Source organism: Lissotriton helveticus, chromosome 9, assembly GCF_964261635.1.
Source record: "Lissotriton helveticus chromosome 9, aLisHel1.1, whole genome shotgun sequence".
Taxonomy (NCBI): Eukaryota; Metazoa; Chordata; class Amphibia; order Caudata; family Salamandridae; genus Lissotriton; species Lissotriton helveticus.
This window is the reverse complement of record NC_136070.1, coordinates 336,832,527-336,847,812: the sequence shown is the minus strand read 5'-3', so window position 1 is coordinate 336,847,812 and position 15,286 is coordinate 336,832,527. Positions and strand designations below refer to the sequence as shown.

At 43.9% G+C, this 15,286-nt stretch overlaps 1 long non-coding RNA gene across 4 annotated transcripts in view; it reads left to right on the top strand.

The window, feature by feature from the left end:
• The window catches only part of LOC144781288 (uncharacterized), a 451,961-nt gene that overhangs the window by 283,750 nt on the left and 152,925 nt on the right, over positions 1-15,286 (top strand). For all 4 annotated transcript variants that reach the window (XR_013600937.1, XR_013600936.1, XR_013600939.1 and 1 more), the window contains one exon: positions 10,824-10,916. This is a non-coding gene — a long non-coding RNA (uncharacterized LOC144781288). The remainder of the gene's footprint in view (positions 1-10,823; positions 10,917-15,286) is intronic.

The following is a 15,286-nucleotide window of genomic DNA, read 5'->3' as shown; positions in this document are numbered from 1 at the left end:
GGACCACATTTAAAAGACAGATACTGGTCCGTTAGACTGCCCGCGCGGAACTGCAGAAATTTTAGAGCCAAAGACAATATTCCAGTAGCGATCTTTAATGAGGTCTCTTGGGCTACTGATCATTGATGTTTGCTGAAGCCAATATTTGGGCAATCTTAGCCTAACTACCCATAATTTAACATGGGCTATCCCCAAAATCCTAGGGGTTGGGTGTGGGCTAAAATTTCTACATGGCTCTCTCTGTATGGCCCAAGCTACTCAGATGTCCATATCCTTGCTTAGTAGACAATAGGCTTAAGATGGGCTGTGTCTGAAACTTGCCAACAATTTAGATCAACCCTTAAAGTAATGGTGTACCCTTTGGTAACATCAGTAGGCATCTTAAAAAGGGCTTTTCACTTTTAGCTAGCACATCAAGAACGTAATATCCTCACATATCTGAACCATAAAGAGCGGCACTGTACGCTTGGGCCCTATACATTTTCAGTGCCTTGAGATAGGGTAGGAAGAGGCTTTATTTGCAAATCTAAAAATAGACCCAGCTTTATGCTTGAGACAGAGAGCATTATTCTATTTGCGCTGACCAACTGATGGAGTCCGACACTCTCACTCCTAGGTAGTTGAATTCTGCCATCCTATCTATCTAATTTAACTCCATATAAAGCTGCATCACCTTTAGCTTTCTTTTTAGACTTCTTTATTTCAAGGCGTGGTCTTTGCAAAATTGATTGAACTTCCTCAGAAGGACGTTAAAGACTGCTTTTTAAAGATGCCTAACTTGTTTAACATTTTGAATTTTTATAGCGCACTTCAATTTTTTTGCATGGACCATTAGTGATTTCAAAGCCTAGGCACCAATTGTGGTTTCAGGGTTACTCTGAGACGTGATGGCTGTAGTAAAGTAGGATCTGCTTCTTATGGTTACCCCCACTTTTTGCTGATGTATCACTGTTTTGACCTAGTCTGACTGGGATCCTGCTATCCAGGACCCCAGTCTATTTGCTTTCTCCCTTAAATTGCTAAGTATGTACTTTAGGTACACTCCGGATTGTATACTGGGGTACCCTTATCAGTCCTTAGTATAGAGTACAACATGTACCCAGAGCATAGGTACCCCAGAGGCCACCCATGGGCTGCAGCATGTATTATGCCAACCCTGAGAGGCCATTCAATATGAAACGACCGGCCTGCTACTGCAGACTGTGTAAGATGGTGCTTCCACCAGTTACTGAGATATAGGTTCACTTTATCCCCATAAATCACTACACTGAAATACCTATCAGTCTCCCCTATGGCAGGCCTTATGAATCCTGAAGGCAGGGTGCTGGGCTTTACGTGAGAGGGTCCCCCTGCATGAGCAGAGCCCCTCTGCAGCCTCGCATACCATTCTCCGGGGTTGTCTGTGATGCAGCCAGACATATATGTTTAAGTGCATTATAAACTCGCTGTAAATGCTAACTTTAAAACGGCTGCTTAGAAACATGTTGTGTTTGGTGTCAAACACCTTGGAATCATACCTCCACACCAGTAACTGGTGTAGGAGGTATGATTCCACCCTTCTAGAACCACTACGGTGGGTCACCAGTCTACCCGGTACCAGCTTTCTCAACCTGGGCAGCACAAAATGGATGCTGCCACCACAGACACGGGTCTGCCCTCCTGCTGCTGAGCCAAGCTCGAGCAGAGGAAGGCATGGCAATAGACATCCTGTCACAGGGAGGTGTAACCATCTCCCAGACAGGATTTAGTGCATTGGGACTAGGTGGGTGCACTTTCTGAGTGCCAGAAAGTCTGCACTGGTGGCACATTTGGTGTCCCTGTGCATAGTCCAGCTCAAACCAGTTCTGGGAGCCATTGGCTCCTGCTCTGGTGCGAAACTGGACAAAGGACATGGGTTTAGCCACCCCTCTGTCCTGCCCCTCCCCTAGGAGCGTCCACAGAATCTTCCCAACCCCTTCTCATAGGTATAAAGTGAGTTACCTGACTACAGGACTTTAGATTTTACCTGGACAAGATTCTGCTAAGAAGAAACCAAGTACTTTGACTGCCTGCACAACGCTGGACAACTGAAGAATCTCCCTTGGAGTAAAGGAGTTACTCCCCTGCAAAAGCAGGCACCTAAACGCATCTGACTGGTTTGCTTCTCTCAAGCTCCTGAGGACTCTGAATATTTCAGTAACACAAGAGGTGGGTTTCCGAAGGTCCCTGAGGTTGATCTGCCCTCTCAGGGATTCTGAGACCAGTATCCCTTGTGGGGACCGTGCAACCTGAACTCCTGTGCACTGCATACATTTGCAGTTGCATATGCTTGCCGACAATTCTCGAGCTTGTGCATTGGACCCAGTGTAGTCCTGACCCCAAGCAGTATTTGCACTGAAGGTTTCCGGCCTCCACTCTCCGAGTGTCCTGTGGGCTGGTACTTTGCAAACTTGCTTAAGGTCTCCTCTCGATCCCTGGTCCGTTGACCTGTGGGTCCGGGCGAGGGTCACCTTGTTTGTTTTTGGGCTTACCTGGTTGCTCCAGACGTGCCCTGACTCTCCATTGCTTGGAGGATCCCCTGGACCTTGCTGGTCCACTCCGTAACCTGTTTCCTTTGACGCATGGGTTACAGTTGCCAAGGCTTGTTGGTGCTCCAGCCGGATATCAACCCCTCAGCACTCGACATCCTTCGTGGGACAGCACACCTCCAGATCCTGGTTGTCCTCGACGTCTCCTGGTCCCCGTGGCTGCAGAGTCAAGCAACCCTTCTTTGCACCTGAAGCACCCGACATCGGTGGGCATTCAACTACCGAGCCCCTGGTCACGTGAAGTGACCCAGACTCTGTCCCCTCTGCTTTCAGGTTCCTCTCACCTTTATTCCAGGCTTGGATTCCACCGGACACTCTTCACTTTCCTGGCAGCAGTACTTCTTTGCAGCTCTCCATTGAAAACAACAAAGGTTTCCGACACCACTTGACCCCTATCACCCGGCTCCTCTGGGATAGGTAACACGGGTACCTCAGTACTGATTGGTGTGTTGGCCTTATAACCTCCTATGTTCCAAAGGGTTTGCTCAAAGTCCTCGTAGAAGTGTCCTTAAACTTTAAATTTGCCACCTCGACTTTCCCATAGAGTTGTACGGAGCACTCGTCCGTGTTTCCTCACTGCACCCGCCCTCCGTGGGCTCCCTGTATCACTCCTCAGGGTGGTTCCTTGGGGTCCAAGCGATTCTGCGTGCACTAGGCACTGTGTCTAGTCAAGTCGTTGTTGTTATACCATTTTTTTTGTGTAAGGTTCAGTCTCCCCCTGGAGCCCACTGTGTATTGTGCTATTTAAGAATGTTCTATTGATTCAGTATTGTGTACTTTGTGCCCTACTCTCACCTAGTGACTCGTAGAGAGTGTTATATTAATAAATACATATTATTATAGAACTACTGTGTGGTTCTCCTTTCATTTAGTCTGCTTTACATTCCTTCAAGATTAAGCCTGAAGGTTGCTATCCATAGCTACCACTAGGATAGCTTTCAATAAGGTTATCTTTGACCTCATACATCATAAGGGTCGTGTGGCCTGGTACAAGGTGCCCACTTTAATTAGTGGACAGCATATACCAACCCACCTTCTCACAATGGCCTGCATGCATTGTATTTGATTGAATATTTTAAGTGAGTCACCGGCTTTTAATTCAACTGCATAAAAACACTGAGACGTGGACTAAAAGTCCAGGCAAGCTTACTGCTGCTGGCTGAAAAAACAAAACTGCTTGAGAGTCATTCTCATGAAAGGGGGTGGAATTTTACAGCTAATGAGAGGAAATTCAATGTACACCTAACTCCGTAGCGGGGGAAAAGGGTGGGAAATAGATAAAAATAAAGCACTTACCTACACCTCCGACTCTTCTTCCTCCGTCCTTCTTCCGCAGGAAGCACACAGCCTCCCAGAATCCCCTGACCAATCACAACGCTGCCTTAGCAGCATTGGGATATGTCTGTACACCGTGGTTCGGCGCTCAGACGGAGGCTGACAGGCTGGGCATATTCTCCACGTAGGCTGCAATCCAGCCTGCATGGAGAACATGCAGAGTGCGCATGACACTTTGGCTGGCCCGAGGAAGCCAGCCAAACCATCATGCGCACTTTAGGTGCTGCCACCACTCCTCCCTCTTTGACGCGGAGACCCCAGCCCCGCCCCCTCGCTTCAGCTGCAAGCTGAATACAGAAAACAAAATGATAATAACCAGCGTTATTATCATTTTATTTTTTTGCATTCAGCTTGCAGTGGGGCGGTACACCTCTGCCTTAGCAGAGGAGCCGCCACTGGCCGAACTGGAGGTCGATATATGAGACTGTAGTGAGGGAGCTAGGGTTTCTATCATGGAATCCTGTTCCTTCTTTATTAACATCGTTTATGTCACCACGTCCTCATGAGGCACATCAGAAACTTCTGCACACAGACCTGATGAACAATTGCAAATCCTTGTCCAAGGTAGACACTATCCTGCGAAATCCTGTCACCGTGTCCTGTGAGAATATTTTCAAGCACTGCATTGTACTCCTTTTTGAAGTGTTCATTATGAAAGGCGTGTTCGCTACTTGGACGCCTGTCATTAGCGACACCCTTTTTTCTGCTCTCACTTCGAGCACTCCTGCTGCATTAGATTGCTTCTGAGGGACTGTCACCGAATCATCATAACCTTCCCACAAGAACCTATTTTTATGTGCCTTCAGGTGCATTTGTGCAGAGAAATGTTATCTTGCAGCACACATTATCATTTCTGAACGGGCTTTAATACTAGATGTCCATTCTACGTTACAGTTTATGTCATGATCATGCAATACATATTTTTTGTACTTAATTTAGACCCTGCACGACCCCTGCCGTTTGTCACTGCTTTACAGGTGAAACAGCATTATTTGAAGAATTTGGGGCCTGGTCACCTATATTTCTATATATATTTTATTTGCATAGCACTCTGGAGCGGTTTTAACATTCGTCGTCGCAAGAGAAAAAAAATAGTGTTTTTAACAAACATACTACTAAAAGATATCATAGGTGTGTGCGAAGGAGGGGAAATTCTTAATACAAAAATCAAGTTTCACGTTGTTCCATCATTGGCTTTAATGTAGTTCAGCGAGTTTCCGGATTGTCATTCTCCAATGCCCACAATGTGTTTTTTTTCCTTCTCTTTGAAGTATTAATTGGTGCGGGGAATTTGCGAGCATTTTGTACCATAATCCCTAGCTTGCATAGTCTATTCTCGCCAGTGCTGTGAAACAGTGTTGTAACGCGTGAGCATGTTGGGTGTGATGTGATACATACCTTGTTAATCTTTTGCTGGCAAGTTCTCTGAAGCCCTGTTGCGCTGGCAACACTCAAGCATTTTGTACACAAGTACATAACTAAGCTTTTTCTCGTGGGTAGCTCTACACTCATGACGAAAGGTACCTCAAATTACATATACTTACACATTTACATATAACCTCTTGACCTTCGCATAGTTCTTTTTTGTGACAAACAGCAAAGTTGAGAAAAAACATTTTGCACACAGTTTCTACAGCAAGTATGTGGGACTTGAATATGGTTCAGAAATATTGGTTGTTATTGCATTAATGACGTCTACTATATACACCATGTTTCAGATAGTTTCAGTGGTATAAAACTGTTTTCATATAGAACAACTAGTTTTAGTTGGTCATAACGTTACTACCAATTGAAAAAATGGTATACCATTTACTAATTTGCATATGTTTCTTTTCGACATTCGATTTTTTAATTAGAAAATGCAGCACTCAAAACGTGCAGCCTTTTGCCCTGACTGCTCTCCCGAACACTGATTTTTAAACCCTCAGGAGAGCACGCTGGCAGTTGCTCAAGAATAGCTGAGCGCGAGGCGCTCTGCCGTGGAGCTTAGGCGGGCACGTGGGCGGATCTGATTACAGGACGTTACCAACTATGCACGTGGGAGGCTGAATGTGCAGCCTATAATACGGTGCTAATTGAGAAAAATCTGTCGCGCGACCATTAACTGTCAATCATACGGCAGAGTTCTCCGCCATGCGCCTTTCTCTATGCTTCAAACGGAAACCAGCCTGCTTCCTTTCTGGCGCTGTCTCAATTTATTTTAATTTAAGAAGGGTGCATTTGCATGATATATGGATGGCAAGTTTCGCCAGCGCGTTACGGATATTCCAAACTATTGTCAGGGTTTTGCTTCGCACAAGTCCTTCAGTATTGGACATTGTCGCTGAATGCAGTGCTGCAACGCAAAATGATCCCCCTCCCTCCCCCGCATTAATAGGTGGTATATAAGATATATTAATTACCTCGGCGGCATCCCGGGTGAGATGCAAATGGACTTGGCCTGTGTAAGATCTCCACAAAGACTGCAGAGGCCTAACTACAGCCCTATAGTTTCCACTGTACTTTCTGCCATTTCTGTATTTTCTTCTAGATTATTTCGGATTTTATGATTACTTTTTTATAACCGTATGAAACTCCCGCCCCCTCTGAGTATCAGTAATTACTATTCTCATATTTGGTCCATATTTTGTATGAGAAAGTTGGTTTCGCCTAGGCCGAGGTCACAATTCGTAAAGATCTGTCTGACTCTGTAGTCCAAGTTCGGTTGGGCAATTCTGTTTGTCTCACCAGGCAGTGGCAATTGGCCATTTGCTGGCTGTCATTCTGTACAGTTCTCAACCATGAGCAGTATTCTGAAAGGGTGTAACTCCTTTTAAGGCAAAGTTACTCTGAGCAGGTGGGTCAGTCTCAATAGTGAACACATTGATAGATTTTGTCTGAGACTAATCTAGTAGCTTTCTACTGGAGGGTGAGATATGCCTGACACCTGCTTGGGCAGCACCTTTCACTTTTTTTCAATAAATGCTGGAGGTGGGGGTTACGTGTGCATTATTAGTGCATGTGTCTAATATGTGTTTTCTACTATAACGATAGATTGAACACTGATTAGTGCATACATTATTGCGTTATATTTGCGTCTCACTGTGCAGTGCCTCCAATGCTAGTTAAAAACTACTTTTAGCAATTGAAGCGTCGTTTACCAGACATGAAACATGCATGCACATCTTTAAATACCCAATACATGTGTACTTAAAAATGTAAAACTGTTATGACCTATGAATAATTCACAATTGATACATAAAATCCACATATAAATTACTCCTGACACCATCACAGAGGAGCGTTAAGTTACCATCATGGGGAGTCGGAAGTTAAGTTATACACTGGGACAGATATCCCTTGCCACTGTTGGCAAAAACAGGACCTGAGTCAAAATGGGAGCACTACTTTGAGGCTATAACCATTCCCCTAATTTGGCCTTGCACCAGAGCAACGTCCACTGTCTCCATTCTAATAGTATATCAAGGGCTTCTGATACTAGGTTAAGTTGCTTATCCAAAAATACAGGATTCAGGAACATTATTTGCTCTATGCTGTAACAGACTGGTTAATGGTGCATGAAAGTTGATACAGACCATAATTTCTTCTTCTGTTATCCAAGTCATCGAACCATTCCCTCTGCAGGCATTGGATTGGAACAATTCCTTAATTGGAATCTCCAAAGTCTTAGCAGCATTTGTCCATCATCAGATATGAACAAACAAGAGGAAATGCTGTGTTCTTCTGTGTGCTTAGACTGAAGGCCCAATGTTGCCATGAATGTTATTCACCTTGAGAGAAAGGATTGCTTTTTAAAATTGGCTTTTACCCAAGCTAAGAAACATGACCTCTTCTCTGCAAGATGTTAGCTTTATATTTACAACATAAAGCGACCTGTCTGTCTCAAAGCCAGACACCACGCTTGTATACTCTTCCCCAGTTTTGACAAGCAAACACTGGCAATTGATTGTAATTCTTGCTCATCAACCTTTACCAGAAAATTTGTTGTGGCTAATTCAGCTTGAACCCAATGCTCTTACGGCCAAGCTTTATAGGAATAGCGTGGATAACTGATGACTGTGGCATGCCAAGTGCACCCTTCTAACACCGTCTTTCAAAGACCCAGTATCTCATCCCTCTCTGTTGGACCACCATCTCAGAATTGGAGTAAAGGGGCTTGCACTTAGGTGGTTAACATTTTTAGACAACAGAGAACAGGCAGTATGGCTACCTCCTTTTGCTTCTGGTGATAGGCAATTTCAGTCAGGGTTCCTCAGGGCTCCACCCTTAGCCCTACTTTGTTCAATATCTATGTCACCCCGCTCACTTCTTTGGTCGGGTCATTTGGTGCCTAGATCATATCATAATTGCAAAAGACACAGTTGATGCACAGAATGTAGAACAATGTCATACATTCACCCCAGTACAAGGATCTGGGCCTAAATCCATCGTTTTTTTGCACTCCACACCACCCTGGGTTAGACACTGGCTATATGCAAATCAGCTCTGACCCTGTGCCTCATGAGAACAGTCCAGTCCGAACTACCAAGCCATGTCTTTCCCAGACCGGAATCAAGCATCCAAGGACCGGTTTCTGGCTATCAGCCTTCATCAGCCTGGATAGCTTGACTCCAGTGGTGTGGAGAGCCTGGGACTCACGTCTGAGCATACCCAGCCCACTCGGGGTGAAAATTGCAAAAAACACAGTTGATGGACAGGGTGGTGTGGAGTGCAAAAAAACGATGGATTTAGGCCCAGTGTTTCTGTATTTTTACTGAGGATCTTCTTTCTCATGCATAGTGCATTCTATGAGCAGTGACAGGTGTTTATGACGGGGTTTGATTGAAAGCTGGCGCTGAGGCCGAAGCCAAAGCATAGTGCCTGTCAGTGGGTTGGCCTCTCTGCAGAGCACACAGAACAATGGTCATGTATTCCAGTTGCAATTAAAATTCTGTGGAAATGTGTGTGAAGGGGGTACACAACTGGCAACATATTTACAAGGCAAAAGAAAAAGGAAATACATTGCTTAAATGTGAGTGAGTGCAGTGTATGTTTGAAACTGGTGAAGTGAGGGAGATGTGAGCAGGTGCATTCGGGGAAGAGTGAAAAGAGGGTGCCGAAAAGGAAAGAGAGGCAGTTGAAGATGTGCAGATAGATGAGATATGCAGTGAAAAAGGGCATACATATCTAACATAAAGCACACTTAATTGAAATTCCTTCCACTGGCCTCAATATTATTTAATTCACAGACCCACAATTTCAGAATTGAAAAATTTCCAAAGTTAATTATGTATAACAAATCATAGTTGTCACAAATCTATCTTAAACAGCTAACAACTATTGATAAAGCCAATCGTGCTGACAGGTTTTAGATGTATGTCAGTTGTTGTTTTATATATTTGGATGCAAACGCATCTCTGAGAGAAACCAAAATACAGGTTGGATGGCACACTATCTGAATCACAGAAATGTATTTTACATGCTTCCTTTTTGGAAGCCCCCACTCTTTTCTTCCCACTTAAAGACCTGTCTACACATATTTGTTATATGACTGATTGCGGTCAGCAGCTGTGGAAGCTTCCTGAAGCCTGGTTAGAGCACTTTCCTCCAAAGTTGATGCTGCATGCAGTGCAAGACACCGGGCAAGCACACACTTTAAATGACTGAAGTTGTAGCGCTGTACAATTTGCACATTACAGTAACTGTTTAATATACTAATGTGTTTAATATTTCAAGGCTTTATGTTCCCACTTTTTTATAAACCTTGCTATATCACTAAATTAATTATCTCTCTTGTTTCCCTACAAGCTGGACATTTTAACTGAAATTTAGATGAAACGTTTACTCTACTACTGTTTAACCCTATCACAAAATATTTTTTAATGTAATTCATCAAATCAAAAAACATGTAAATTTTCTCAAAATGTTGTTATGATATTTGTGATAAATTAGTCATTTACAATAGTACATTTTAAACATTTTTGAATACAGTTCCTCTTGCAAAGAAATATGGATAAACACGTTACTAATATGCAGTTTCTCTTGGGAAATCCAGGCTTTGACATCCACACGAATAATAGAGTTTACATTTTACAGTACGCTATGGGGCCTACAGTGTTGTATTTCGTTCTTGAGACGGCCAGTGGCAAGTAAACAAGTATGGCAGACCAGACACATAATAATTTGTGTTATGCTGGTCCACCCTCATTTTTCCGGTCCCTGCACTGCAACAGATTATTATATTAAACATGGCAGTCTGTCACTGACCCAATTGAAAGTGACCTGGCGTAGTGGAGAAAACTCCTAGAACACCAGGAAACTTATAATGTAAGGTGGATACTGGAAATATACTACTGTGGTCCCTAATCTAGCACACCTGTAAATAGCTCAAGGGGGTGTTTCTCCTAAATGCCGTATTCTATTCAATAAACAAGCATTTCTCTGTGGCATCTTCCCCCAGTAATGTGCACACCTCAATGATAGGGCAGAAAATCCGCTTAAACTTTGCATGATTTTCTTTTTAATACAAAAAACAATAGAGTTGAGCAAGATTATTTATGGAAAACTTAATGTAATTGATTCATAAATCTTCACCTTTTTTGTTCATTGCATCATCCGTTGCCATGCTTCTATATACAAATATCAGTCTGTCAATTTGAAACGTATTGTACATTTTCAACTTATTGTCAGGTGCCTATTTTCAACATATAGCTGCAAAATTAATATGCAACAAATGGAGAGGCTTTTGTTTAAAAAAAATCGCTTTGCTCAATTTTAATTTTGTCAAATGTGCTTCCATCAATGAGTATTTGTAATATTTCTAAACAAAAATCTGTAGAAAAAAGTTTATGGCAACCCTAATATACAGTTCTGTATGAGTAAGTCCCATTTCCTTTGCGTAGAGATCTGTAATTAACCAAATAAACCTGTCTTCCTTTTCAGGATTTCAACATGAGAGTAAAGCACAAAAATTAAGGCGAGACCTGAAGGCATGCTGGTAATGGTACACACATTTTCACCTGCAGTTTCATGCTCGTAAGCAACCTGTTTTTTCAAAACTTTACCCAAAATGAATACGGTGTTCGTGTTCATATTTTTGCTGAATTTCACTGTCATTTCAAAGAGAGATACGCTATTATTGTAATAGATATTGCTTTGCTATGAATTTCGACAAAGCATCTATAGCTAAGGTGGACTCCTCTCACTGGATGATGATATCATCACTTAAGATTTTCTGCAGTGTAAACAATTTAGAAATTTGTTGTCACATTGCATGATTCCACTATGCGTACCATCCCTTTGCGGCTGCAAATGCCAGTATTTGTAGTTCTAAAATATATTGCACCAGTTTGTATAGAAAACATGGACATACATGAACATAAATCCTCCTCATTCAGTCAATCCAGAAAAGCTCCCATTGACATAGTTTCTTATTCCCATCACCTCCCCTCCTATTGTTGATTTTACTTCTTCACAAATTTGGTAACATAATTGCGCTATCTGGTTTTGATGTTCTAGGCAGTGCCATGCCAAGTTGGATTTAATATTACCACTTCTGATTGTCGATTTAGGCGTACTAATTCTTACCTTGAACTTTCTTCAGGTTTTTCCAATGTAATCTTTGCTGCAACAGCACTTTATCAAATGGAGTACCTAATTTGAATCGTACATATGTTCTTGAATAATAATATTTTTCCCTGTTCAGGGGTGCTGTTCCAATGTTTATATATGATTTAAGGTATTTTGTTTGATTCATAGAGGATGAATAATGATTTTTAGTCCTTGATCTTATGTTTTTTGGTGCAGGCGTCAAGGCTTGAGGCTAGGAACAGTCAGTGCACATGTCTGTGCTTTGTTTATATTGTTTCATGTGACTATCCACGTTGTGTGGACTTGTACAACATTTTGCATTCACTTTTCTTGTACAATTCTTTATCCTGCATAATTCTCCGAATCCTGAGAAGTTGACTGTAAGATACATTTTCTAGTAATGGTTTCAAATTGGTTTTGTGAAAATTAAAAATAGTTTTGAATTTATGCCACTAGTCATGAAGAATCCGTGCTACACTCTCTCCTGGGATGATTTGTGCGCGATATCAAATATCTTGTGCTTTTTTTCTGAAAACTCCTGTAAAAAGTTATTGAAGTGGAATTTCTGCATTAGCAGTGAAGTGTGCATACTACTAGTGAAGACGCCCAAGAGAGAACATTTTGTGCTTCCTGGAAATGTGCGTTGACTTTAGGGTAGATTTCTAATACCCATTTTCAATCTGGAACAGTGAGCTATTGAAAGACAGGAAGCTGTAGTCACGGGCAGTACGAGTAAAGGGAGCTGTGTTATCAAGGGCTTGTGAGGAGCGTGTCATAACAGAGTGGGACCAGCTAAAGTTTGTGCCCCCTGATGTGGCTCCTGCTGTGCCAGAAGAAACCACATGGGTAGAAAAGTTCTCTATGGAGGCAGGAAAGTCAAAGTGTTGGGGGGACCAGCCGTCCTTTGGTGTAGCTGAAGTATTTCTTTTTATACATGTACAGCCTGTACAGAATGACAAAATATAGCCTTATAGCCCGCCGTAGAGGGCTATACGGGCTATTAAAGGCCCTCTCCAGCGTAAACGGCCCGAGCCGAAGGCGAGGGCCTTCAACAAGGGAGAGGGACTTTAATAGCCGGTATAGCCCAGCGGAGTAGTGTGGCTCACTGGTTAGAGGCGGCAGGCCCGAGAGCAGAAGTTGGCCCGGGACCAGGGTTCAATTCCCGAAGCGGCAGGGTCGTGGACCTTGGTCAGCGGACTTGATAATTCTCGCTTCGGTGCTTACTCTAATCAGGGGTTCCACTCGGCAACTCTGGGCATTAGCTTGCCTAATCTCCACAACGGCCCCACCAATTCCGGGGATGCCTGGCTCCACCTTAGGGACTCCCAGCAAGGGACCATCCCACAGGGAAAGCCAGGACGGGTTCCCCAGAGTTATACAGCGCCAGGAGACCTATGGACGGGTAGCAGTGCGCTTTACAAGCTCAAAAACATTTACATTTACATTTACGAAGGGCTATAAGGCTATTAGAACATTCTGCCACTAGAGGGCAGAATGTTCCAACAAAAAAGAACAAAGCCTAATGGGAGCGTGAGGGGATTGGAATACCCTCAGGAACCTTGAAGCCTTTGTTTACAACCAGAGCTGTGAACAAAGAATCATTGGAATGTTGGAGCTCCAGGCTTATACCGGGCATTATAAGCCCGGAGCACTCCATTGTTTTCAATGGTGCTCCCAACATTCCAATGTTGTAAATATACTTATGTAATCTGCAGACAAGAGAGGAGTATTGGTACTCTTTGTTTATGACGATATAGCCCTGAGTCAGTTACAAGGTAAAAAAATGCTACATTGTTGCCTCTAAACAAGAGTCAAGAATATCACAACCAACGGGAAATAAACAGAACGAAACAATTGCCCTTTGTGAAGAAGAATATGGAATTTAAACATAACCTGCCCACGAGTGCTAGTTATTTACTTTTTACCAAAAATCCATAAAGCATCAATGCATCTATCTGGCAGGTCCATTGTGTCAGGAATAGGTTGAGTGATAGAAATAATTTCATACTTCATTGATATCTATCTACATTGCTCCACTAGTAAGAACACTGATATCAATTTAAGGACACAACTGACTTTTTACAAGAGATAAATGACATACCCTGGGAAGACCAGATGTTCCCAATAAAAGTGGAGATTATGTACATGTGTTAGACTCAGGACAGTGACAGACTGTTTACAGTGAAACCATGCATAAATAACAGACTTGGTAGCCCTATAGTACATGCGACTATGCTAATTGAGTTTGAGCCTGTTTTAGTGTTTGGCGGATGGGTTCCTCCATCATAAACAAGCCGGATATTCCATTCAACTTATTACAAATGCATTATCTCGACAGGCACTTGTAATAAGTGGATGGGATATTCGTCCCATTTGTGAAAGAGTAACCCGTGCACCAGACTCTAAATCAGCCCCTTTGCTTTTAAGAAGCTTTTTATGTAGATCAACTTTAGACCTATTCAGGGCATAGCGATGGCCTTCTGGATCTCTCTCTCTGATGCCCCTCTCTTTATGGAATGATATGAGAGGGAGCAAATCATGAGAAAAGAATTGCCAACTTTTTAAATTAAGGCCTGGTTCTACTATGGCTGATGTTTAAAGATGAAATCTTGGAGGAGGAGCTTCGCGCGCATCCAAGATGGACGCGTGAGCAGAGGGCTCCCGAGACCCTTTCCGCCTCCCGCACCTATCCTGTAAATAATCCTGATTTAGACGACGGGTACTTATCATTGATGCCCTGCTGATGCCCACATTCTTTCCGGAAATCGAATTGGCTGCCGGGAACCGGACTTACTGCACTTTGAACTTTGTGGCCTACATCGAAGGCCATCCGGGGGCTTGAGTCCCCGAGGTACCCAGGTGGCAATTGAATAACAACGGCTGGTGCGACACGTCCGCTGTCCCTGTGGTACTTTCGGTTTCGCTTTTGGTCATTGTGGACGGCGACTTGCTGCCGATCGGCGCGCCAGCTCTGATTCTGCTGCCAACCCTCAGCCGGTGTTGGATCCTTGCCCTCTCGCCTTTACAGGCTTGCCACGACGGTAATCATTCTGACCAGATCCCAGAGGTTCCGTCAGAGCTCGTCGCCCATCATGGCGGGCAGGGCGGTTGTCAAGAAGCGCACCACCAGAGGCCCATCCCGGGGAGGGGTTGCCCAATCCCAGACTATTGATCGCTTTACTCGTCCGAAGGGCTCCCCAGGCGGATCGAGTGGGGCCCTCGAGGAAACTGGTGATGGTGCTCCTGAAGCTGCGGAGCCAACTTTGAAGGACGTTATGGGCGCCATTGCAAGTGTTCGGACTACCATGGGCCAGCAGTATGAAACCTTAGCAGCTAAGATAGACACGGTGGCGACTGAGGTCAACCTCATCAGGGCGGACTTGGGAAAAACCAATGAACGGGTCAAGTCCCTTGATATCAAGACTGCAAGTCTGACCACGGATGTCTCGGATCTCCAGACCACAGTCCGCAATCTCCGGACGACCAGTGACCTGTTTGCCCGTCGGCTGGAAGATTTCGAGAGCCGGCCAGATGCAACAACGTCCGCATCGTGGGTGTTCCGGAGAACTCCGCTGACTTATCCACAGATGTCCTGGTGGAAGACCTCGTCTTGAACCACCTGGCACCAAAGGGCCTTAGTAAACTTTTCGCTGTGGAGCGGGCTCATTGAGTCCCTGGTGGGAAGCCTAAGCTGGGAGCCACTCCGAGACCCATAATAGCCAGGATTTTTAATTTCCGGGACAGGGACGCCATCCTGCAAGCCTCACGTACAAATGGCCCCACCAAATTTGAAAATGTGTCGATCAGTTTTTACC